We start from the raw sequence: 25,114 nt of genomic DNA, 5'->3' as shown, positions 1-25,114 counted from the left end.
GTTTTATTGTGTGTAATGTTTTTTCTGCTTGTATTTTTCTGTTGTTCGTGTGTGTTTGTAGGCCTCTGTTTCCAAGTGTTAATCCTAGTATCTTTATGTTTCTTTGTTTGTGTATATGCGTGTCTCCTATCCATATTTCTGCTGGTTTCTGTGTTGATATGTTGAGTAGTTGAAATTTTGTTGTGTTTGTCTGTATTTTCCATTTTTGTTCGTATGTGTTTATTGTTTCTATTGTTCTGCTTGTTTTGAGTGCTAACATGTTTTTTCCTTTTTTACTTGGGTATGTTATGATTTGTGTTAGGTCGTCTGCAAATTGTATGTGTGTGATTCCGTGTGTTGGTTTGGGGGTGTCGTGTGTGTATAGGTTAAATAGTGTTGGTGAAAGAATGCTTCCTTGGGGGACTCCACTGTGTATGTTAAAGGGTCTTCCTGTATAATGGTGTATTCGTATTTGTGCGTGTCTGTTATCTAGGTAATTACAAAGTATTCTTGTTAGTATGTCTGGGGGGGGTGTTTGGTGTATTTTGTGTTTGAGTCCTGTGTGCCATATTTTGTCAAATGCTTTTGTAATGTCTCGTGATACTATGTTACATCCGTGTTTGTGTCTTTGGCTTATGGCAATTGTTTCGTATATTGTGGCTATGGCTGTGTGTGTTCCTCGTCTTCTTGTAAATCCATGTTGGTTTTCGTTTATGAGATTGTTGTTGTATAAGTGTTTGAGTAGTCTTCGTTGTAAGAGTTTTTCTAGTATTTTTCCTGGGACTTCGAGTAGTGATATTGGTCTGTAGTTGTTTATGTCTGTTGGGTTTTTTCCGTGTTGGGTATGAATGTTAGTGTGGCTGTCTTGAAGGTGTCGGGGAAGTATCCCATGCTGAATGTTTCATTGAATGTTTCTGTGAGTAGTTGTAGTGTTGAGTCTGGGATGTTAGTTAATGTTATTTTGTTTATTTGTGATTGTCCAGGTGCCTTGTTTTTGAAGTTTTTTATTATGCTTTTTATGTTATCTAGTGTAAAGGGTTTTGTGAGTGTGTTGTCTGGGTCGAGTCGTCTCATGTCAGCTAAGTTGATAGGTGTAATGTCGTCTTGTATTTCTTGTATTTGTGTTGTTATTGTTCTTTCGTGTTCCATGTCAAATGTTGCGTTTTCTGCTGGTGTGATTCTGAATATGTTTCTCCAATGTTGTCTGAATATGTGTTCTTTGTGTTTGTCTTTGTATATTTTTTGGTTGTTGTGAATGATGTAAGGGGTGGTGTTAGTAGGTGTTCCTGTTAGTCTTTTGATTTGTGTCCAGAAGTATTGGTTGTTATTGTAGTGTAGGTTTATCTTTCGTATTTCGTTGTTCCAATGTTCGTTGTATAGTTGTTCGTTTTCTTCTAGTAATTGGTTTCTGATGTCGTGTAGTGCTTGTTTTGCTTGTGGTGTCCATATTCCGGTATTGTGTGCTTGTGTTTGTAGTTGTTGGTATTGCCATTGTAGTAGTTTTAGTGTATCTGATCGTCTTGGGTGTGGTAGAGTTTTTTGCGTTGTTTTGGGGATGTGTTTGTCCATGGCTTGTTTTATCATGGTGTACCATATGTTAAGTTTGTCGTCGATGTATTGTTTGTTGCGTGTTGTTCTCTGTCTTTGTTTGTCGTATTTTGTCCTCTCTGTGTTTAGTGTATTCTTGAATCCTGTCCAGTCTGCTTTGTGGAATATATATCTTTCTGGTGTGGTTATTATTATAGGTTTTGTTGCTAGTGTTAAGTATATTGGGATGTGGTCTGATGTAGTTATGTGTCCTGGTGTGATTCTGTAATTTAGATGATGGTGTCTGTTTGTTAGTATTATGTCTGGTGTTCCTTGTCCGTTTTGTGTGATGTAGGTGGGGAAGTCTGGTCCTAAGTGTGTTATGTGTCTTCTTTGTATTAGTTGTGCTATTTGTGTTCCAGTGATGTTTGCGTTGCTGTGTCCTAGTGTGGGGTGTTTAGCGTTCATGTCTCCTATTATGTATACTGGTAGTCTTTTTCTGGTTAGTCTTAGTATGTCGTTTATAGGGAAGAGGGGGCGTCTGGGGGGTAAGTACAACGTTGCTATTATTATTGGTCCTTGGTTTGTGTCAATTTGAAGCGCTAGTATTTCGTCTTGGAAGTCGTCTAGTATTTTGTGTTTAATGTTCTGTTTAATTGCTACTGCTATACCTGCATGTGTTTGATTGTAGTCGTTTCGTCGGTGTACTGTGTAGTTGTGTATTTTTAGTCTGTCTGGTGTGCCTATCGAGTTTAATAGTATGATGTCTGGTGTTATTATGTTGTATATGTTACAGAGTTCGTTTCTTCTGTTGAATGTCCACTGTATTATGTTGTGTTGGATGATGTGTATTTGTTCCATGGTGTTGGGTAGAAGTGTGTTGTTGTGGGTGTTTATTCGGCGTTGTGTGTCCAGTGGTGTTCGTGCTCTGTGTTCTTGTCGTGGAGGTCAAAGTGTCCTTGTTTGAGTTTGTTAAATTTGGTTTGGTTAGTCTTACTATGTTGTAATGTGTTAGGTTTATTTTGTCTGTGGCTATTTGTGCAATGATGTCTTTTTCTTTGTGTGGTGCTGTGTATATTATTTTGATTTTTTGTTTGGTGATGAGTGTCTTTAAGGTGTCGTGTGTGGGTTCTGTTGGTATCTGTTCTGTTTCTGATGTGACGAGTTGAAGTCCCAGGCTGTTTCTTGGATTTGGTGTTCGTTTCTGTGGGGGGTCAGTGCTTTCAGTGTTGGATGCGGGTCTTTTTAGTGTCTGTTCTGTTGTTTCCATGGGTTCTGTGGTTTCTGTGGTCTGTGTGTTGGTGGGTGTTATGACTGGTGTTGTGATAGTTTTTGAGTGGTTACTGAGTGCTTTTGCTAGTTGTGTGGTGTTGATGGCTTGTGTGGGGATTATGACTGTTGGGAGTCCGTTGGCTTTGTATATTGCATCCAGTGTGGTTTGAAATGTACCTGGTTCTTGTGTGTCCATGAGTGTAGCTAGTGTGATGGCTGTGTTAATTGTTGTCATGTGGTGTAGTGATGTGTTTGTAGTTGTTGGTGTAGGGAGGAGGGCGGTTTTTTGTTGTGTGGCTGTGGCGTAGGTTTTTGTGTTGGTGTGTGGTTGTTGGTTTGTTTGGCTGTTGATTTGTTTACATTTCTCCTTTTTTTGGGGGCACCGCATTGCCACAGCTGGGTGGTCTCCGTCGCAAAGGAGGCACTTGGTTAAGGCACAGGTGCATTGGGTTTGCCTATGTTGTGTAGATGCACAGTTGGAGCAAATTGTGTATGTGGATGGGTGTGGGCATTGTTTGCGTGTGTGTTCAAGTGAATAGCAATTTGTGCATTGGGGGATGTATGTGTATGTTTCCTGTCTGAGTGTGTGTGTGGGGAATGATTGAGAAAATTTTTTAAGTCCCTTCAGGAGGCACTCTTTCACCATTTGTGTGGATTCGAATTTAATCTTGAGTACTGTCTTAGTGCGTGGTATTTTGATGACTTCTGTGACGTGTGTGTTTGTGTTCAGTCGTTCTATTTCTGTTTTAATTTCCTCTCGTGTGTGTTCTGTGATGAAGGGGTCTACTTGTGTAATAACTAGTGTTCTGTTTGCGTTGAGTTCAGGTGGGTCTAAGATGTCGAAGCCGTTGGTGTTGAAGGTTGTTTTTGTGTTTTTCTTGCAAAGTGTTTCTGTGGTTGTGTCATCAGTAATCAGAATGAATGCTGAGTGTAGTGTAATTAGTTTTTGGATGTATATGTTGTTTTGGCCTAGAGTGTTCCATAGTTCTGTTGTCCGTTGTTTGTCTGTGGGACGTAAGTCCCGTATCCTGATTCTACCCATTGCGCTAAGCGCAATGGGTTAGAGTGTGCTCGTGTACTTGTGTGTTTGGTTGTGTGATTCGTGTCGTGTAAGGGGGTGGTGATTGTGGGGCGATTGTTGTAGGCGGGGGCGGGGGGCAGGAAACGTTAGTTGTTGTTAGTCAATGGGAATCGGCGACTACACTGAATTTGCCGCGAACGGGTGGGAGAGTGGTTCGGCGCGGGAGTCGTGGGGACGGCTACTATCCCTGGTGAGCTCTGGTCAAGCACGCACGCGTCTATGCCGGGTGTGTCGAAGGGACACGAAACCGGGAGGGATTTCCCCCTCTACTGCAGAGCAGACCAAGTTTTTAGACCTCAAGGGCAATGGCTGTCTGCAGCAGAGTTAAGGGGACATAAGTCGTCCAGCAGAGCGAGTTCTCAAGGTACGAGAATTATCTCGGGTACTGGGAATTTCTTCTGTAAACTTTTTCGCAGCGACGATCTTTACACCTCTGTGGTTGGGCAACAAGTAGTCTCTGCCCTGACTGGCCGCCGCTGCCCTATTTAAGGGTCGCTCGTGGCTCAGCGTAGTTGTCAAGAGAGGTCGCTAGCCGCTCGAGAACCATTTGCTGGCTCCTGATTGGCTAGCTCATATTCACCTCTTGCCAACTATGGGAAGTGTGTGACCGCCTGTGGCTGCGTCACTACACCCCTCTCTTCGAGAGCGGGCGTCGAGGGAGATAGGGAGCGACGCGCGCGACGTGGTTGAATCGGTGTGGCCTTCGTATCACTCGCCCAAAACGTGTGGTCATTCCATCAGGGGGCATGTCTGGCGAGGAGGGCCTTGATGGAGGGGGGCTCGAATGCAGGGTGGTGTGGTCGAAGTCAGATGCCTGGCGAGGTGGGGTCGGTTGAGTATGGAGCTGTGGAGACATAAGGTTGGATGAGAATTGTTGCATTGCATGGTAGAGTGGGGGCGTAGGGTGGGGAGGATCTTGCGGGGTGCCGGGAAGCACTCACGTCAAACATGAGGCAAACCCGTGTGCGTTTCTCGCTGTGTACGTGTTACTGCCAGTCAACAGTTGCCAGATGTCGCTAGTCATTTATAGAATCGTCCTGTTTTCAAAAAAGGATGTGTTTGTTGGATAATCATTTCACTTTGTGTTAAATTAATAATTAACAATTAGACTCTATAGGTAACGTTTATTCTAGTTCTAGTTAGGTATATAATTTCAAATATGATAATGATGCCATAAGATAGCGCTGTGCAGGATTTTGCAAATAGAAGTACGTGTATCTGCAAACATATAGTCACGTGCTGGGAGGTTGGTACGATGCATTGCATGTAGCTAGATAATGTAGGCCCTTGTGGACACTTAGTTGTAAGCCGAGGTATTTAATATATACTATAATAAGGAGCAATGTGCCTCTGTGTATACTCCTTTCTGTGTGTGGTTGTGTACGTAATGTTTGACAAATAAGATACGCCGGAAAAACGATCTAGAAAAAGTGATGAAAATAGTGTGATTCAAAACTTAAACATTAAAAAAGACTAGGTAATAAAATCCTTATATGTCATTTGACAGTGACTAGGATGCGCTTTTGGTTTAAAATATAACAATTGAAAATGTTATATCAAAAGTAATCGCCTAAGCAACGAAATAATAAATTTCGAAAAAATGTGCATTTTGATTTATTAATAAATAGTTAAAGGAGATCGAAATCGAATAACACGCAAATGAAATTACTGTAATAGCAAGCTATAAATGATGGAATTATTTGGAAGTTAAGAGAAATCAGAATCCCGTGATTTTCAGGGGCGTTTACACTAGTATTTCATAATCTTCCTAAATAATAAATAAAAATGTAACTGTATTCTAAAATAAAGGCAATTACCTAGAGAACATTTATTTGAATGCCCCATGCTAAATTGTTTTCATTAATTATTAGTTAGTATTTATTTGTGATTGATTTGAAATAAGTTAGGTATAGGAAATGAAACAGTAATATGGAAACATCAATGTAGTTTAGCATTTGGTACATTTTTAATATGTTTAAGGCTAAATTCCTTTTCCTTTTGGTTATCTTGCCTTTCAGTAAGGCAGCTTTGCCTCTTGGTTGGCCAAACTGACGCCTAGCAATGGTCGTTGGCTGACGAGGAATTTTTCTCTTTGCCGCCTCCGATGCCTTAAAAATAGTGCAACCTGCAGTCAAAAGGAAAGTAGTAACCTGCGCAGGATTTCTGCAGGCTTTCAGCCTCTGTTCAAATACCGCAAAGGAGCTGAGCATGCAGGTGCTTTTAGTTCTCTTTAATTCTCTATTGATCATGCTTGTGTCAATTGTGTCAATTGATTGATTTTCATTTGTTGTCTCTGCGGAGGTCTCGATAACGAGAGCTACATCTCCTTGCTCATCGTCACATGCAGCTGGTTCTTTATTACCATGAGATACTGCATTAACAGGTGTATCAGCAAATAAGTCATCTAAAAAAATCGATGTCGGCATCGGTTTGTCGCCGTATATCACCTTATACAAGACTTCTTTTTCAGCAACAGTGCAGGCGTATAGTTGTGGAAGGCGAACTGCGCTGTACTGCGACGCTGCTAATTGATGTTTGCAAACGCTTCCTGTGTTTCCACAGAGGCAGCTGCACATGCCGATTGAGAGGTCCACATTGTAACAAATGCCCTCTTGTGAAGCTGACTTAACCGTATAAACTGTTCCTCCAGCATGAGTGACAGCGCACATTGGAATGGTGCTGGTGGAAGGTTCGCAAGAACTGTCCTTTTTGAGGAGGACATCTGACAACCGTAGACGAAGGTAATTGTTGTAAACGTCAGCCATTACCAACAGCAGCTGTGCACCGTTGTGTGCCTTGTTCCTGTACACAATTAGGAAATAATCATTACAATTATGAATTTGTTAATTACAAGAATTCCTATTATTAAAAATTTACATTAAAATTACGCTCAAATATAAGGCTAAAGTAAGTGGGTTGCATACATCAAACATCTAAAATCAAGTATTTAACCCCTACCATACGGTGCCGCACACGTAGGCGTCATGAGGAGCAAGTGGATTCGCGACGCTACCATATCGGAGTCTTGATTATATTTATTATAGTCGCCCCTGTGTTTTTCTTTCTCCCTAATCTGCTCTTAATCCCATTCTCTGTGGTTTTCAAAATTCACGGGTGAAAGAGAGAACGATAGATATAAGCGGTGACTATATTTTATTATGCGAGTATTATTACGACACGTCGTACGGCTGGCAGCTAATGCTGCCCACGAGATTTAAGTCCCGTAGTGAAGTGGAGTTGCTGCAAATGACATATAAGGATTTTATTACCTAGTCTTTTTTAATGTTTAAGTTTTGAATCACACTATTTTCATCTTCACTTTTTCTAGAAGATCGTTTTTCCGGCGTATCTTATTTGTCAGACATTACGTACACAACCACACACAGAAAGAAGTATACACAGAGGCACATTGCTCCTTATTATAGTATATATTAAATACCTCGGCTTACAACTAAGTGTCCACAAGGGCCTACATTATCTAGCTACATGCAATGCATCGTACCAACCTCCCAGCACGTGACTATATGTTTGCAGATACACGTACTTCTATTTGCAAAATCCTGCACAGCGCTATCTTATGGCATCATTATCATATTTGAAATTATATACCTAACTAGAACTAGAATAAACGTTACCTATAGAGTCTAATTGTTAATTATTAATTTAACACAAAGTGAAATGATTATCCAACAAACACATCCTTTTTTGAAAACAGGACGATTCTATAAATGACTAGCGACATTTGGCAACTGTTGACTGGCAGTAACACGTACACAGCGAGAAACGCACACGGGTTTGCCTCATGTTTGACGTGAGTGCTGCCGGGAACAGTTGTAGAAGGATGTGGTTGCGGGGTGGGGGAAGGAGAAGGGTTCGCTGTCGTGTGCGTGTGATCTGTGTATGGTGAAGAGTCAGGGGCAGGAGGGGAGTGTTGGTTTGGAAGGGAGAGTGTTTCGGGGGGTGAGGAATGACTTGGTTCGGTGGTGAGGATGGGGTTAGGACCATGTTGTAAGATGTATTGTAGTGGCCCTGGAGGTTTGGTAGGGGGATTGATGGGGAGATGGGCCGGCTTGAGCCTGTCGATGGAGACGCTATCCGGTTTGGCACCTCGGTTGATCACGAAGTACTTTGGTGATCTGCTGAGGACTCGGAAGGGGCCGTCGTATGGGCGCTGAAGAGGAGCTCTTGTGGAGTCTTTCCTGACGAAGACGTAGTCACTTGTAGACAGGGCCGGGGGAAGGTGCTCCGGCTGTGGTTGTGGTGGACGAGGGGGTGTTGGACGGGTGTTGGCGAATGTGTCCTTGATGAGTTGGAGGAGGGCGTGACGATCCGGATCGCCGACGGCAGGCGTGGCAATTTCCCCAGGGAGGCGAAGGTTCTCAGCGTAAAGTAGCTGCGATGGGGAAATGTCATTGTCGACCTTAGGTGTGACGCGGATCGTGAGAAGCACCAGGGGAAGGGCGTCGACCCAGTCGCATGAGGGTTGTGCCTTCAGCGACTCCTTCAGTTGGCGGTGGAACCATTCCACGAGTCCATTGGCTTGGGGGTGGTAAGCGGTGGTCCGGTTACGTTTGGTGCCAAGGAACTTGAGGAGGCTGGACCATAGGTCAGATTCGAACTGGGGGCCCCTATCGGTGACAATGATGTGAGGTGCGCCGAATCTGGATACCCATCCAGAGAGGAAAGCACGGGCGGTCGTCTCGGCGGATATATCCGGAAGGGGGATCGCTTCTGGCCACCTGGTGTACCTGTCGATACACGTAAGGAGGTAACGCATGCCGCGAGAAGGCGGAAGGGGGCCCACAATGTCCACATGAACTGACTGGAAACGTGCTGTTGGTGCAGGAAAACGCTGGAGTGGTGCGTGGACGTGGCGCGTAACCTTGGCCGTCTGGCAGGGGAGGCAGGTCCGGGTCCATTGTCTGACATCCTTGTTGATGCCTGGCCAGACGACTCGATCCGTGATGAGGCGTTGTGTCGCGCGGATGCCCGGATGACTGTGGTCATGGAAGGAGGAGAAGACGTCCTTACGGTAACAGGCGGGGATGTACGGACGGGGTTTGCCTGTGGAGATGTCACACCACAATGGTACGGGGTTGTTGGGAAGCTGTCTTAGCTGTAGGGATGAGGTGTCGTGCATACGTAGGAGGCGGAGTTCACCGTCGTTGTTCTGAGATGCGGCGATGCGTGCGTAGTCTATGTTGTGGTTAGGGAGGATGCTGGAGGTGATTCTAGACAAGGCGTCGGCTACCTGGTTATCCTCTCCCTTGATGTATTCAATGCGAGTATCAAATTGGGAGAGGAAGGACAGCTGCCGGGAGACTCTTGGGGAGTGATGGTCGGAGACTCTGTCTAGGGCATGGGCGAGTGGCTTGTGGTCTGTAAGGATAACGAAAGGCCGGCCTTCCAGGAAGTAAAGGAAGTGCTTGACAGCCGAGACTATGGCTAGCAGTTCCCTGTCAAAGGCGCTGTAGCGAATTTGAGGAGGGTCCAGACGTTTGGAGAAAAAGGCGATAGGCTGGAGCTGGCCGTTGATCTTCTGTTGGAGGACGGCGCCAATTGCTGTGGAGGAGGCATCAGTGGTAAGGAATGCGGGTGCGTGAGCTACTGGGTAGGACAAGCGGGCGGCTTCAGCGATTGCCGCCTTGGCTTGCCCGAATGCCTGGGTCGCTTCGGAAGACCATCTCACAGGTTTGACCGACCGCTTGGAATGGTTCTTGGTGAGGTCGTTCAAGGGAGCGAGTTTTGCAGCTGCGTTGGGGATGAATCTGTGGTAATAATTGACGATTCCTAGGAATCGTCGGAGCATCTTGATGGTTGTTGGCTGTGGGAAATCTTGATGGTTGTTGGCTGTGGGAAATCTTGGATTGTGTCTACTTTCTGAGGGAGAGGATACAGACCTGCTGTTGAGATGCGGTGTCCGAGGAAGTCGAGAGATGAAACTCCGAGGAGACACTTGGACGGATGTACCCGGAGGCCATAATCTTGGAGGAGGCGGAAGAGGAGGCGGAGGTGTTGGCGGTGTTGGTCGTGGGTATCGGAGGCTACGAGGATGTCGTCGATGTAAACGGTGATGAAGTCGAAGTCTCTGAGGGCATGGTCTATGAACCTCTGGAACGTCTGGGCGGCATTCCGGAGGCCAAAGGCCATCATCTTCCACTCGAAGAGGCCGAACGGAGTGGCTATGGCTGTCTTCTGGAAGTCTTCCGGCGCTACAGGGATTTGATGAAACGCCCTGACCAGGTCAATTTTGGAGAAGACCTGCTTCCCGTGAAGCTTGAAGTGGAAGTCTTGAGCGTGAGGGATGGGGTAGCGGTCGGGCTTCGTGATGCGGTTAAGTTGACGGTAGTCACCGCAAGCCCGCCATTGGTTGGGCGGTGGGGGTGGGTTGGGAACCATGTGGAGTGGTGATGCCCAAGCACTCTCCGATGGTTGGATGATGTCCTGGTCTAGGAGTTCTTGGAACTCCTGTTTGGCAGCGGCCAACTTCTCTGGGGAAAGTCGTCGAGGCTTGCTGTGTACTGGCGGTCCAGATGTCTGGATGTGGTGCATGATGTTGTGAGGGGTGGTGGTGGTGTTGGTCTTGTCTGGCGATGTTAGCTGGGGAAACTCCTGCAGGATGCGTACATAATCGCCAGCGGACTGGAGGGACGATATCTGGTGGGATTTGGCGTTAGTGGTGGTTCCCGGTATGCTTGTCGTGCCGTGGTACAAGCAGTTATCCTTGGCGTTTACTACCATATTGTAATGCTGGAGGAAGTCGTAGCCAAGAATGGGGTGCTGGACCGCTGCTATGACGAATGTCCAAGGGTACTTGACATCGTGGAGGTCCAGGACGCTGTGGTGGCTGCCGTACGTTGCAATGGGCGTACCGTTGGCTGCAAGCAGGTCGTAGGATGGCCACCGTGTACCGTGGTTGGGTTCTTCCGTCGGGGGTATGATGCTGACGGCTGAGCCCGTGTCTACCAGGAAAGATAGGCCAGAGTGGCGATCACGCACTGAGAGGAGGGTGTGAGTATGGTTAGCGGGGGTAGGAGTGCTTACCGACCCCCGCGTTTGGCGTTTCCCCGCGACCAGCTGCATGGTTGTGTGCATCTGAGCGCCTTGGCTCCGAAGCGGGTATGGTACCAACAGGAGGCAGTATCCTGTCGTGGAGCGGGGCTAGGTGGTGGTTGAGGGGGGGTTCCCTTCTCGGCAAGCAACTGGTTGAGCAAGGTCTTCATGTCGGCGACTTCCTGCCGTAGCTGCTGCATACTTTGGTCACTGGCACTATATGACATGGGAATGTTTTCACTCACAGCACTATGGTCGGTAACACCTGGGTTGTCACTACACTTTGCACGAACACTATGCACTGGTTTGTGTACCGAGGTATGTCGCTGGAACAACCTATCTGCTATTTCGCAGTATTGTTCGTCGTCCTTATCGCCGGCTAAAGCTTCCAGGTGTAAGTGGAGGGCGTCCGGCATCTTGGAGAGGTGAATGGAGCGGAGGAGTTCCTTGGGCAATGCCACCTTTGCACGGGTGTTGAGGTTGGCCATACGGGTGTATAGCTGTGAGGGGGTGGTGTCGCCGAGTTCGCTCTGCTGGATATCTCGGTAGAGCTGGTCGTCAGGCCTGGCGCATAGCTTCCGTAAGGCAGTCTTGAGGGCGGCACACTTGCCTTCTTCCGGAGGAGAAGAGACGGCGTTACGGACAAGGGCGATGACGTCCGTTGGTAGAGCGGCGATGTACGCGCCGAAGGCTTGGTGGTCTGGAACGTCACCTTGAGTGGCTAAATAGGCTTCTGTGTGAAGTAGCCAGCTCTCCAAGTCACGGGAGAAACTGGGAAGTTTCACTTGTGAGTTTTCCATAATCCTGGTTGTCCTTCACCGGGGTCACCAATTTGTAGTGGTTTGGTTCGAACAAGCCAGGGAAAATGAAATTCACTTTGGTCTCTTATTCTAATCTCTTTGGTAAAACAACCACAAGTAATAGCCACTGCTTAGTGGATCTGATCAGTCGTAGCTGGACGGTGAGCCTAACGTCAGAGGCGGTGGCGGCTGATGACGGCGAGGCTCGATGGGACTGCTACAAGACTGGACGAGATGTTGTTGCTGCTGCCGTGGCTACTACTATTCTGCCCTGACTGGTGTGTGTGTGTGTTTAATTTGGGAGAGCTCCCACGGGCTTTGGGTGTGAGCCCGTTTGGTGGGTGATTGTACATACGAGTGTGTGTGGGCCCGCCACACACACTCATACATTCACAAGATGTGCACACGCATGAGAATGCGCATGCACATCTCCGTGAATGCACCCTTCTTAATGTAACTAAATTTGATGGTAGGTGGTGACATTTTCGTATATATAATGTAAGAAAAGGGGAGGAAGGTGATCCAATGTAAGAGTGCGTGTGACCTTGGCCACACACACTCATACATACATTGGATGTGCATACGCATGCAATATGCGTATGCACATCACCATGAATACACCCTTCCGGACAATGAGCATATATATATTGAAATAAAAGGGGGGGTGATTCAATGTATGAGCGTGTGTGTCCTTGGTCACACACACTCATACATACATTAGATGTGCATACGTATGCAATATACGTATGCACATCGCTATGAATTCACCCTTCCGAACAGAGACATGTATATATAATAATTAAAGGGGGGGCTGACACTCCACCAGCCGACGCAGTTCGTAATCGCCCTGACTGGCCGCCGCTGCCCTATTTAAGGGTCGCTCGTGGCTCAGCGTAGTTGGCAAGAGAGGTCGCTAGCCGCTCGAGAACCATTTGCTGGCTCCTGATTGGCTAGCTCATATTCACCTCTTGCCAACTATGGGAAGTGTGTGACCGCCTGTGGCTGCGTCACTACAAAATAATTAACATTTTATTTATATTTTCCGTTGTAAGCGACAATCTTCTATCTGAAAGAATCATTTTCATTTTTGAAAATATCCGCTCAACTTCTACTGAAGTGACGGGAGCATACTTAAAGTATATTTCGGATACGCACTCCATCGGATTGCTTCACTTTTGGCATTTTATAGCAGGTTCAATCACTTGTGTAACTGGTAGTGGCGTGACCACAATAACAGTGACTTGCACAATTCACGTGGAATGCAGATTAGGTACACACGTGACACATGTTTATACATTGCTACAATGTATTATTATACATTACTATTATAAGTAAACATAACCCATTTTTAATTTTTGTTGCTTATAATTTAATTAATTTGACAAAAAACCCACTTTTATCTTTTAATTATATTCTATAAATTTTCCTCAATTATATTTCTTGCGTTTTCTTTAGTAGGAAAATTAAAGAAAGTTGAAGTATGGCAAACTTAGTTATATCAATTATTTATTCAGCGTTACTTGATAATTAAATTATTATATGTTTAATGGTACAGATGCGTACTACTACTTTGTGCAGGTTTTATAGTCATTTATTGCATAATGACTACTTTTTGCCTTTGTGTCTGGTCAAAATAGCGTATATAGTAAAGTAGCATTTTTTGCAATAAATGCAAATTTTTATTTGCATTTATAGTCGTAATAGCAATAATAGAATAAATGCTAGAAATCCGGGCTCTAGAACTTATACCCTCCATGAAACCTTGCCATGATGGGAAAGAAGGGGTTTGGAGAAATTTTCCATACATCCACAAAATATCCTTTGGTGCTGGGGTTGAAACGCACTGTACAGCTTCCCTGTTAGACACAATTTCCAGTTCTAAGGCATTCAAACCTTCTTTTTGCTTGCCTCCATACTTTTTTATTTGAATTTGTCCAGCTGCAGCGATCTCATTAAAGGATGGAATACTTCGCAATTTATTAATTTCCTGACTTCTTACAGTTCTTGATGGAGTTACGCACTTTATTCCACCCATTGAGTGAAACGTTCCCTTGCCAGTCAAGGGTTGAATGTTAAAGTCTGCATTATCAAATACATACTGACAAAATGAATCTCCTTCCGCATCTGGTTTCCAAGAAGTTGTAGCAGATGACTCAAACAGCGTGACATCATTATAGGTAGAAAAAAATCCAAAGTTTGATACCGTGTTGACAATGGTTCTAGAGCCAGTTTTCCGAAATAAATACACAGCCAAACCAAGCAATAAGCAGGACAAAAATGATCGTGGACGAGTTGCAGTAATTATTGCATGCGCAATTGCTGTACACTTCATTTCTAGTTTTTCCTTTTCACTCTTTTTGTCTTTTTGAATAACTAGTTCTAAAAAGGCACGCAGTGTCTCAGGCACTACATCGTTTGCATTCTTCATAAAGTCTGTAGCATCTGGATAATATGTGATATTGTAAGGACTTGTTCTAATATCCTCACGAATTACTGTTGCTGCAGTTTTTACAATTCTTAATCTTTCATATTTCTCACTTTTCTCTCTGTGTACCAAGTATTGATCAATTGTAGTCCAGAACCACGGAAACAAACTACTGTTGGTCTTTTCTTCATTTGACAGAACATAACTCCATCTCCATATGTGTTCAACCTATTTTTCAATGTTTTCTCTGTTACAGATGAACTTTCTGGCATATTTTCTTCAAGATTTCTCATTAAATCATGTAAAGTGAATTCACATTCCTCTGAATCATCAATGTACCTACACAATTTTTCAAAAGCACTGTCAATGTGTTCATCTTTTGGACGTCCTCTTTTTAAAGATGATGATGTGCAAAAAAATTTGTGTAGCACGCTTCATGATAACGTGCTTCTTCAGCAACAAGACATAGGACACTTAACTCGTTTGAATACTTTCTCACCCCATTCATCTTGTCTTTGTTTAGCAAAGTCTGAAATTTTCTGATTCAAATGCAAAACTCTAACTTCCCAAATTGTTTTACGTTTGTCCACATTCTTTTTCTTATCTGATGCAACATCACATATATCACCACAGAACAAGCACTTGCTTTTGAAATAAAAAAATTCTTCTGATCTCATGGTCTGCTGTTTCTTGTGAATTTTCTTTTTTCTTTTTTCATCTCTGGCTATATTCTTTTTTATGTACTCACGCCTACATATTTTGTGCACTTCAATAGTGTCAACTTTCTGTAGCATTTCAAAATGACCGTCATTTCGGATTTTACTAACACGTCTCAAATTAGGGATACCATCTTTCATTTTCACAGTTTCACCTTCACTTAATGTCTTATGGCAGCAGAAACATGTCGTTTCTTGAAGCCATGGTTAATATTTAATTTCATACATTTCTGAAAATAATTTCATTCTCCTCTGAATAAAAAGATAAAAATATCACAAACATGTTAATCACTTATTATGAGAGAAAAGCACGGTATTATTTTATTTACAAGTTTCTTTAATATGAATTTACTAGTAAAGCTTATGATGTCAAAGAAATCGAGATATGGATTTCTTTGTTAGTTTCTTTTACGTCATTTTTTAATATCTAGAGCAAAACTAGGATACCAAATGAAAGAAGAATCTTCACTCTACAATGTCATCTATATTGCATTTTGACGAGAAATTAGTAGTTTAAGAGTTACTGAACAAAATGTAAGCGTGAAATGCATTTTTTTTTTTTTTTTTTTTTAGATTTTGGCGAAAATGCATCTTCTATTTTTAGGCTCATTTGTACAAAAACTATAATATTTAGAGCAAAAAGGTATAGGAATGTATTTGTGCGAAATTTATTTTCATATATTTTTAGTACCTATACCTTTTATCCGTATGATCCACCGTTTTGGAGAAAAAACGGTAAATATGGGAAATTGTACCCTCCTAAGAGGGGGGGTTGCAGACATCTGACGGAGGGGAACTCTTTAGATCTTTGTATTGTGACCCTTCAGGAGTCTTTCTGCCAAATATAAAAACTTTATTATTTTTTTCCCCTAAAAATGCTAATTTGGCTGGACTAAAAACGGTAACTCAGTCGCCGCTAGCGCGGGGCCCGGTTTGATAAAATCGGTCAAATCTGCTTACAACCCCCCCCCCCCACACACACACACACACACAAAAAACAAAAAAAAAACAAAAAAAAACAGAATATCAGGTAAATATACAATTGGAACCAAGGAAGTAAAGAAAGTAGGATCCGAAAAAGACTTGGGAGTAATCATCACAAACGACTTGTCCTATGATAAACAGATTAACAAAATTGTCGGGGAGACTTACAACTTGCTAAGATCAATAAAAGTGGCATCTGCATACTTGGACGAAGACATGATAAAAAAAATATTGGTTACATTGATAAGGCCTAGACTAGAGTATGCGGCGACATTGTGGTCCCCCAGTACCAAAAAGAATATAAAGAAAATAGAAAGAATCCAAAGAGCAGCTACAAAAATGGCACCTTCACTTGCAAACCCATCATACGAGGAGAGATTGGCTAAACTGGAATTACCGACACTGGAGCAAAGAAGAGAGGTGACCTATTGACCATCTACAGAATCATGAAAGGCACAGAGATACTTGATAGAGAGGACTTACTTTACTGGGACAAGAGAAACACAAGAGGACATGGAAAGAAAATAAAAAAACATAGCTATAGAAGAGAACTGAAGAAAAACAGTTTTCCACATAGAGTTTTGGACACTTGGAACAAACTGGATAATGAAATAGTATGCGCAAAAACCATTCATGAGTTTAAAAGCGAACTAGACACTGCGAGATACAATGGCGGGATCCCACGAGCATAGCTCCCCTTCCCGCAAAATACAACTAGGTAAATACAACTAGGTAAATACACACACACACACACACACACACACACACACACACACACACACACACACACACACACACACACACACACACACACACACACACACACAAACAAACACACACTCACACACACACACACACACACACACACACACACACACACACACACACACACACACACACACACACACACACACACACACACACACACACATGCGCGCGCGCGCGGGCGCGGTTGGTAGAGTACCAGACTGCCAGTACGGTGGTGCAAGTAGTACCTGGTTCGAATCCTGCCCAGGTCTGAAATTATTTCAGTATCGCTGCGCTTCGAGTCGTTACTCCGACTTTCGTGGGCGGGGAGTTGTGTGTGTGTGTGTGTGCATATAAGGTCATAGCACGCACACACACACACACACACACACACACACACACACACACACACACACACAAACAAACACACACACTCACACACACACACACACACACACACACACACACACACACACACACACACACACACACACATGCGCGCGCGCGCGGGCGCGGTTGGTAGAGTACCAGACTGCCAGTACGGTGGTGCAAGTAGTACCTGGTTCGAATCCTGCCCAGGTCTGAAATTATTTCAGTATCGCTGCGCTTCGAGTCGTTACTCCGACTTTCGTGGGCGGGGAGTTGTGGGTGTGTGTGCATATAAGGTCATAGCACACACACACACACACACACACACACACACACACACACACACACACACACACACGCGCGCGCGCGCGCGCATTATATATATATATAAGAAACGCAACATAAAGGAAACATATATAAATGAGGAACCTGCATGCAAAATTGTTAGAGGTGACGTTATACAAACTACATGAATGCCTATGGAATACAGATATAGCACCAGCGGAAGACAGAGTACGTATATGGGAACTGCGTAGGTCTAACCAAGATCTATATATACCAGGTCTAACCACTTCCGACCGAATTTCGAGGGTGTTGGCGCAGCGGGCCCGTGAACGTCACTTGGCTGTTCAAAGAGGTGTTCGCGCGTCCTATAGCTGTCAGTTGTAGCTGGTGCGTCGTTCGGGTATGTTGCTGCCTCCGCTCGCACCGCTCCACGCAATTAGTTATATTCTGACAATGAAGATCTGTATATACCGGTATATTTAGATCTTGACAATATGGCTTATTGTGACATTAAGGATTGTGGCTCAAACCAAAGAGGAAGTAAGCCAAATGTTAATTTTCATCATTTCCTTGCAAACACACAAATGTGAACGTGTACACATATAAGCACACACGACGATATCTCCCCTTCCCGTAAAATATAAGTATATAAACGCACGCACACACACACACACACACACACACACACACACACACACACACACACACACACACACACACACACACACACACACACACGTGAATGTGTACACATACTGTATAAGCACACACGACAGTATCTCCCCTTCCCGTAAAATACAAGTATATAAATACACACACACGCACATATATACAGTATAAGTGACTCGGTGGTACGGTTGGTAGGGACTCGGATTTCTGGGACAACAATAACAGCATTACCTAGTTCGTATCCCACCCAAATATGAAAATTTTCATCGTTTCCCTGCAAATAAACACACACACACACAAGTGTACACATACTGTATAAGCACACACTCACACACGTGTACACATAGTGTATAAGCACACACGACGATATCTCCCCTTCCCGTAAAATACAAGTATATAAATACACACACACGTTCGATTGAATAAGAGACTCGGTGGAGCAGTTGATAGAGACTCAGTCGTCGAAGACGCAATTGTCGGTGATACCTGGTTCGAATCCTGCTTAAGCTTGAAAAAATTTCAGTATTGCTGCGCTTCGAATCGTTACTCCAACTCTCGTGGGCGGGGAGTTTGGGATGTGTGTGCGTGTAAGTTTATAGATCGGACATACGAGCTCTGAGCTCTCTTCCGGGAGGGAAATAGCTGTCGATCACGAGTCTAACACGTGATCCAAAAGACCAAGGTGAATCACACACACACACATACACACACACATGTGAACGTGTACACATATAAGCACACACGACGACATCTCCCCTTCCCGTAAAATACAAGTATATAAACACACACACACACACACACACACACACACACATGTGAACGTGTACACATATAAGTACACACGACGCTATCTCCCCTTCCCGTAAAATACAAGTATATAAATACACACACACATACATACGCACACACACACATGTGAACGTGTACACATATAAGCACACACGACGATATGTCCCCTTCTTGTAAAATACAAGTATATAAATACACACAACACACACACACACACACACACACACACACACACACACACACACACACACACACACACACACACACACACACACACACAGACACACACACACACACACTGATAATAGCAATGAGCTAGAGAGAGAGAGATAATGGGGGGGGGATATAATAGTTCCAGTCTTCCTTGGCTTTTCACAGTTTTCTTAAGTGTTTCACAAAGAGAAAACGGAACCATCCAAATGACGTCAGAAGCTGCGCAGAACGGCTCACGACACACGTAAACTACCACGTAGAACAATCACCTAATGACTACGCAGACTACACACATAAAACCATTACTATATTGGGATTAAGTACTACATATACTGTATAGGGAATAATTACTACTTATACTATAAAGAGAAGAATGACTACACTGTCAAAAGAGGACGAGAGGGAGGTTTTGCTGTGTTGAAGGAATAGCCAGCAGCACAAGGATCATCATATCTCTCCGAGCAAACTCCTTCACCACAGGGGCCCCCAAAATCTTTAAGAGTTTCTTCAACTACCTGAAGAACACCACATCCTGCACTGTGGAAGTATTCATAAGATGGATGGATGCCTTCCTACAAGAAAAGAAGACACGGCTTGATGGCGCAGTGGTAGCGATCGCAACTGCTGTCACAGCGGTCCGGGTTTGAATCCTGCCCAGGGTTGAAATAATTTCAGTATCGCTGCGTTGCAAGTCGTTATTCCAACTCTCGTGGGCAGAGAGTTGTGTGTGTGTGTGTGTGTGTGTGTGTGTGTGTGTGTGTGTGTGTGTGTGTGTGTGTGTGTGTGTGTGTGTGTGTGTGTGTGTGTGTGTGTGTGTGTGTGTTAGGCCACAGTATTATCCATAGATCGGTCATACGAGCTCTGAGCTCTCGTTCGGGAGGTTAATGGCTGTCAATCTCGAGTCCAACGCGTGATCCGAGGCTGTGGTGAATCACACCTTCCATAATATCCTATTGTAATAGGTGGTCCCACTACAACAAGCTGGTACATTGTATACCTCTTCACTGGAGGTAACACCCCTATCTCCTACCTTCTCTCTTCCTTGTTCAATGGTAATTCCCATTTTGCTCAAAGAACTTTCACTCCATCCATCCATCTCATCCTCGGTCGTCCCCTCAAATTCACTCCATCCATCTCTGCCTTCCACACCCTTTTGCTATTTTTTTCTTCATTCACCATTTCCATATGTCCAGACCATCTCAATATTTTTTTCATCGGTCCTACCTGCCTTCTCCTTTTTTGACCCCGCTCTCCTCACTTCCTCATTTCACACTCTATCCACCCTTTATCATACTTCTCAGACACTTCATCTCAAACACATTTAAACATATCTCTGCCTGAAAATCCATGGGAACAAGTTGCATAATCACGGCAAAGGAAACTGTAAGAGGCTGGTAGATTAAAGTAGACAAGTAAGTAGATAGAGGGGTAGGTGGCGAGAAATTTATTTTACGACTTAGATGTTTTGAAAACAATGATCACCACGGAGTTGCAGAGTTGCATAATCTCGCTCACCGCCTAATGTTTGTAAACACAAGCTAGGGTATCGATATAGGTGCTGATGTTACGAATTGTTAACACTAAAGCCACTTCGCTTCGTGACAAGATTGCTTGCGTAAGCAGTATTGCTTGAGACAGTATAACAGTCTTTCTGATTGGAGAAAAGGGTGGAGGAGGAGAGAAATTATTGGTGCACGGAAGTAAAGTCACGCCCTTAAAGGGTGGCACTTATTTGTAACGGTCAAAGTTATTGGATGAATTAAATAGTGACGTCGAAGCAGACTTGGCTTGGTGAGTGTAATAAGGATCCCAGGTGGGAGTCCTCTGGTGTACTTAATCAAACTAAGTTGTAGAAGTGTAATATTATTCGGAAGAAATGAAGAAGAAAATTTACGTTTAATTCACCCCATACTGATACTACGTGGTACTTTACTAAGTAGGACGGAAGAGGCATGGGGCCTACAGATGAGTGACTTACAATTATACAATGCTGAAAAGAAAGTGAAGAAAGTTGAAAGTGAATGAAGAAATACAATTTCATAGAAGGAACAGTTAACAGAAATAAAACCAGTAATTAAGGAGAGAAGGGAACTTAAAGGGTTGGTAGCAACAGAGTAACAGAAACATGGACTGGAAATAAAGCATTTATTCCTGACGTTTCGTCTATTGACTTTCTCAAAGGATCCAGTATGCTCATTCCTTTGAGAAAGTCAATAGACGAAACGTCAGAAATAAACGCTTCACTTCCAGTCCATGTTTCCTTTGCCGTGTTTATATATCTCTACCTCTCTTGAATTCCAATTCTCCGCCCCAGTGCCGTTGGCACAATCACCCACTAGCACAATCTGCTCTCTGCATCTATTCCCAAATACCTATTCCTCGTGACACTTTTTGATCCTTCAAGACATTTACTTGCTTCTTTCAATCTACTATTTACCTCTACCCCAACTCCTCCATTTCTTGCCATATGCGACCCCAAATACTTAAAACTATCCACTTCCTCCAACCTATCTCCTTTAAGACTTACTTCCAGCTCGCTGCCACCCTCTCCCCTTGTACATCTCATCACTTTACTTTTACCCACATTTACCTTAAACTTTTTCCTATCGCATACCTTCCTTGGTGTCAGGTAAAGTGAATGTCCTTCTACTGGTGCCATGTGACACAGTACTACATGCCACATGGTGGGATTGTCAACGACTAAACCGGCTTTCCCACTTGTGACCCGCCAGTGAGGAGGGTATGTTACACACCCAAATGTAGAAAAAATAAAATAAAACAAATAAATAAACCAAAAAGGGCGGACGAACTCTTGAATCAATGGCCATCCAACCCTGTTATGGGTCACTTACCTACGTGTTTACCCTGTGTGGCATCCCTGCATTGCCTGGAAACGGCAGCTATGGAGGCTGAGTGATGTCCAATTGGTGTGGTTGCACTGAGGTGCCCCCTGGGACAGGCAACATGTCTCTTTTGTCCTAAAGGCAAATCGGCTGGGCTGACTTGAATCTGTAGGCCAGGCACACCAAGAGTTAAGTAACTACCGCTTAGGCCAACGTCGCACGGTCCACGTTTGTCATCCCCTAGTGTCAAGGTGGTGTGTGCGTATAATCTCCCATGACCCCTGGAACTATTGGGTTAATATATATATCCAAAAACTGGTCTCCCCTTGTTGGGCTCTGTGGTGGGTGGGGGCGTGGGAGGGCGAATCACAGGCTTATGTTCATGACATCTATATTGGACACATATGGTGGGAACGAACTTGCAACCTGTCCCCGTCAAAATCACCAAACCCGCTGTGTGGGGTGCCGGGTGCGTTGCAAACGAAACACAAACATGTTGAGCCAGGCCTGGTGTTGAGTGTTATTTTGAATGGTATAACACTCAACACTGATGAGGCAATAAAGAAGTCTCTGAATCGGAATCAATCACGGCTTTATTAGGTAACTGCGTACACACCGGTCTCACGATAACAACTCACTGCCTAACTGCTGCGCGTCCCTTCACTGGGCATGCCATAATTTTCTAGTCACCATTTTCTCAATTAGTTTCATTTATTCCTTTTCTCACAGAAAACAACGAACACTCAAAATAATAAGTTATTTTAGAATAATTTACAAGGATATCCTATTTCACATTCATTCCACTTACACATTACAAGAATTGAAATGATAATTAAATAAACAGGAATTGATAATCATACAACCTCTCACGGAAACTTCGAGAACGATTTCACATTCATACGAACATACATATTTCCAATTACGCATTACTTTTGTAATTCCTAAATCAATTCAATTTGCTATAACTACACAATAGATATACAATACTGGAGTGAGCCTCTGGCAGGCTCTCCGTGTGGGCCCCTGAAACATTCTTTCTCTCTCTCAGGACGACCGACGACTTTTATTGGCGGAGCTCAAGAAGTTTAGAATGGATATAATGGCTCTCTCAGAGGTAAGAAGAACCGGCAACGGCGTGATCAATAGAGAGGCTTGTTTACACCTACTTCTGGTCGGCCCGAACCAACGGGAATCAGCGCGCAGGAGTAGCTGTAGAAATATCTAGCCGTCTACAGCATGCCGTTGTAAAGGTTATTCCGGCTGATGAGTGTATGATGCTGGTGAGGCTGAAGCACACCTTGGGCTTCATCTCTCTTATTGCAGTATATGTTCCTATTGAGGCATATAACCTTGAAGAGAAGAAGCTATATGCCAAGCTTGAATCTGTAGTTGACCTGTGCCCGCTATGAGACATACTGTTTTGGGCGAGTCCATGAAGTTACTGGCTATGAAGTATGTACTGGCCCCCATGGTTCTTGAACCAGGAACATCAACAGTTCTCTACTTCTGAACTTTACAAAGCCCAGAAGGCTGAGGATCGGCGGTTGTTAGCTCCAGAGACGGGAACCACACCAATAGACATAGTATAGAAATGCTGGAGAAGTAGCAAAGGAGATCGACCACATACTTGTAAACACTCGTTGAAAGATCCTACAGAAGTGCAAGGTTTATCGAAGTGCTGAATTCTTTGGGACTTGTCAGATTTGTGGTCGCAACACAGAGACTGTGTATAAAATCCAGGAGAATCCAGAGATGTAACCCACCTGGGTTTCATTTGGAGAAACTCAGGGATGATGCGTGTGCCCAGGAGTATGGGGTAGCAATCTGTAATAGGTTTGAAGTATTTGGCTCTCTTGAGGACCCTGAAGAATTGTGTGACACTTTTAAATGTAAAGCTCTGAAAGCTGCCGGGGAGTGTGTTGGAGAATGCCCAGGGTCGATGAGTGGTGTAGCGTCGCGGGAGACATTGGAGAGTATAGAGTTAGGTCGTGCTGCCAAAAGGGCTGGGGACCTAAGCCAATACAGGACTCAGAAACGGCGGACTAGAGCTCTCATGAGAATGGATAAGGAGAGGTACGTCAAGGGAATCGCTGAGGATGTTGAGGCCATTTTAATGCAAATGACCTCAGGCCTGCTCACTAAACCCTGAAAAACTCCGCTCCAAAACCGTGATCCAGAAGAGCACAATCCGAACAGATGATGGCGAACTAGTGCCGGGTGTGGAGGGGTGTACTCCCTTTGACGAGCACTTTGAACATTTTATCATGGGTCCTCAAGCGGACAGCTTCCCCTCGATGGTATTCGGGTGGCGGTTCCTGACGATAGACGAATCCCCACCTTCTCTGATAGAGGTCATGGAGGCTGTAAATTGAAGGGTGGAAAGGTATCTGACATCTGGAATATCAGTGCGGATTTGATGGAAGCAGGAGGTGAAGCCATGATCTGTGAGTTACATGCGATACTGTCTGCTGTGTGGCAGTCCAGTACCTTTCTCTCTGATTGAAAAAAAAAAAATCTGGTCATCCCTATCTGGGAGGGGAAAGGGCACCAGCTGGACTGCAACAACTACCGCAGCATTACACTGCTTAGTGTGGCAGGTAAGGTATTTGTCCATCTATTGTTGATACGAACTCGTTCATATCTACTAAAGTTTCAGAGGGATGAACAGTCTGGTTTCACGTCAGGTAAGTCAACAACCGATTGGATCCTTGTGCTTCGTGTTCTTGTGGGGCACCGTCGTGAGTTTCAACTTATGGTGATCTCAAGAAGGCGTTTGACTCGGTGCATCGTGGAGTGCTCTGGGACCTTTTGCGGATCTGTAGGATTCCTGCAAGAATTATTGACTTGATATCAGATTTATACTCAGGAACAGAGAATACTGTAAAGTATAGAGGAACGTGTTTAGCTTCTTTCCCGTTAATTTAGGAGTGAGGCAAGGGTGTGTCCTTGCTCCAAAAAATTTCATGGACTGGGTGTTGGACAGAGTTGTCGATCTATGTCGTTGCGGAGCAGCTATTGGCAACACCAAGGTCACTGACCTTGTATTTGCTGATGATACTGTCCTTCTTGTGGAATCGTTTGGTGTCCTGGTTGCAGCCATCGAGTCATTGCACAGGGAGGCGAGACAGTTTGGACATGAGGTCTCGTAGACCAAGACCAAGGTCCAGGATTTTGGGGGCTTACTGAATGACACGATTCAGTCTGTCCATGCATGTGACGAAGACATAGAGGTTTTGGAAAGCTTTAGATACCTTGGTGGTGTAGTGCATAACAGTGGTGGGTCATGTCAGGAAGTGCCTTGAAGAATTGGCATTTCGCATGGTATTACGAACTCTCCCAATCAGAGTATTGTTACACTCACT

Source organism: Oratosquilla oratoria, chromosome 13, assembly GCF_046742065.1.
Source record: "Oratosquilla oratoria isolate Oo_2021 chromosome 13, ASM4674206v1, whole genome shotgun sequence".
Lineage (NCBI taxonomy): Eukaryota > Metazoa > Arthropoda > Malacostraca > Stomatopoda > Squillidae > Oratosquilla > Oratosquilla oratoria.
The sequence above is the reverse complement of the archived record's forward strand: the minus strand, read 5'-3'. Positions refer to the sequence as shown.